This window comes from Poromitra crassiceps (genome assembly GCF_964638095.1).
Source record: "Poromitra crassiceps genome assembly, chromosome: 19".
NCBI lineage: Eukaryota > Metazoa > Chordata > Actinopteri > Beryciformes > Melamphaidae > Poromitra > Poromitra crassiceps.
Genome location: NC_139646.1, coordinates 22281001 through 22283609, shown reverse-complemented (window position 1 = coordinate 22283609; position 2609 = coordinate 22281001). Strand labels below are relative to the sequence as shown.

The 2609-nt window shown below is 40.4% G+C and overlaps 1 protein-coding gene across 5 annotated transcripts in view; it reads right to left on the bottom strand.

Annotated features, from left to right (window-relative positions):
• Nucleotides 1–2223: 2223 nt before the first annotated feature.
• Nucleotides 2224–2609, bottom strand: part of septin9b (septin 9b) — a 107631-nt gene continuing 107245 nt past the window's right edge. For all 5 annotated transcript variants that reach the window (XM_083655487.1, XM_083655486.1, XM_083655488.1 and 2 more), the window contains one exon: nucleotides 2224–2609. This exon is cut by the window's right edge and continues 499 nt beyond it. The gene's annotated coding sequence lies outside the window, so the exon portion shown is untranslated.

Sequence of the window (2609 nt, the reverse complement as noted above, 5' to 3'; positions counted from 1 at the left end):
TTTTGAATTGTGAGTTTGGTACAATATGTGTTTCGTTCTAAATGAATCCTATACACGTTATTATGAATTGAGTTACAATAATTGATCAAGAACATTCAGTTTATCTTGCCTATTAATATTCAAATCTAGTCTTGCACTATACATGATCAGAATCAGAATTTGTGGCGCTTTTGTCTCTTTCCTCTGGCTTTTGCCATTCAAAACTGACGGAGGCTCGAACCCACAACCTCAAAAGTGACTGAGGCCTCAATACTGCTGTGGAGCAAGCCAGCTCTCTGAGCCTCCAGGACAGACTTCATAAGGCAGGTTCTCTAAGGGCTTCTGCTCTGGCTTCTCACGGAATGAAATTAATTGCCCAACATTTACGCAGTAGGTAGGGACATCTATGCCCTTGACTAGGCTGCCTGCATGTATTACAGCTGTTAGCTGCTCCACTAGGCTGCATGTAGTACAGCTAACAAAAAGCACTTTACTTTTTGGCAATCAAGACAAGGAACTGTAAACAATAAAAATATCGATCTTTATTTCTTAGAGATAGCATATCAAAGATAAAACCTTATTCTATAATACCATAACAAATTACACAAGAACTATACAACAGTAAACAAAGTGTAATCCCAATAACGTTCTTTAGGTAGCCTAGTCCTCTTAGGTTTTTGATTTTATTATTTGAAAATCTTTTTTGTGCATGTATGGAATGGATTTTTGTTGTTGTCGAGATTGAATGCAACACTCTTGACCATTTGGTTGTATGTTATGAGAATTACCGTACTTACGTTTGCTACACCTAGAAGTAGCATCTACAAAACATTCCTTGAGATTGTGTAGTAGACTGTACATGGGTATTTTCTGATGCTGTTGAAATATGGTGGGATATTTTAATTTTGTGGGAGGCATTGGATTTTGTTTTGGCACAAATACCTCCACTCAATATGGTCAAGACTTCCCTCCCTTAATAAAATAGTTCTATAGGATTCTGTATAAATGGCTACGTTCAGTTAATGATCTAGTGGATGGATCGATCACATTGTAATGATGACATCATGTACAGGTAGAGGCACTTCTGCACTTCACAAGGAGGAAAAGTCCTTGGTGCGTTTGACAGTGCAGCCGAGCCAACAGGATACATCATGTGACCACAGGATACACCATGTGACCACAGGATACACCATGTGACCGCAGGGAGCAAAAACACACCGTCTAAAACCAACTACAGATGATCACCGTTCAAGACCTGCAACAACCTCTGAGAGCAACAGCTGGAATATCATCACTGGAGTGGAATGAAAGCGATTACACTAAAAGTACACATAAATACCTATTCATAAATCAGTTCTATATATGTGCTTCTCTTTAGAACAAAAAAATTGACATTTATTTGGTTTACAGTCGGAAAGAAAAAGACAGAACGGCTGAAGGTGACATTCCTTCACAACCCCCCCCCATCATATACAATAATATTAGAACATGAACAACAATAGCAAAATAAAAAATACAATAGTAAATGAGCCATGTAAAATGCACGGTATGACTATTACACAACATTATATAGAAAGAGAGAGAGGATGGTTTGGCAAAAAAGGGTCCTTAAAAACAACGCAACAATGGAAAAATGACAAGCGGGCTTTGTTATTTTCCCCCCCAAAAGCTGCTCCACACTGCAGTTGCTCATTTCTTTAATTACGCAGTGCAGATGTGTCGATAATATCTTCCTCCATAATACTATAAACCTAGTCTAGATATCCTCACCTGACTCCAGGATCTATTCTACACGTACACCACAACACAACGTGGAGCAGGCCAGTGGCACTGAAACAGCTATTCTAGTTTACAGCTAATCTAATATCATCCGATATGCTGTTCTTCATTATGGGACATGCGGCTTTGTATCAGCATCTGACTGGACGGAGCCTGGTTGTCCTGTTGACGTTTGCTGTACACAACTGGCTTCTTGTTCATAAAGCACACCTCTGATCAAAATCAATGGCTTCTGGATAGAGCTACTTACATCTTGCTCGCCTGCGTGTGTCTCCAATACATATAGTACATATTCATATACAGTCTTATAGGCTCAATGGACACTCCACAAATCAACCCTAAAAGCACCCAGCGGCAACATGGAAGTACTGTAATGAGACGTGTTACATTTTCAATCCATCCATGACCCGACTAACCTGACTCTGCCAGATGGGGGCAGTATTGTTGTTCACAATACCGCCCCCATCTGGCAGAGTCAGGTTATGACCCGACAACTTTTATTTTTTACTGTTTATTTTGCATGACTTTACACAGCGGTGCGTGTAGACAGGCAGACACAGCCAGCCGGCAAAGAGTGAACAAGGAGATGCTAAAGCAATGGCTAAGGTAGCATCAAAACTCTAGGAGAAAGGCAGAACTTTAGATCATTTTCATATGCATCCTACATCCAGGTCTCACTACAAAGAGAGTCATCATCAGTATGTACTGACATGCTTTGGGTGCTGTTGGGTCGACTGCTCCAATAGAACCGTCCAGTGATGTCCATTGGTCCAATATGAATGTATTGGACAACTGCACACAGGCAAGCAAGCAAGTAGCTCTATAGTGAGCCAGTTGATGTTTAGATCAGA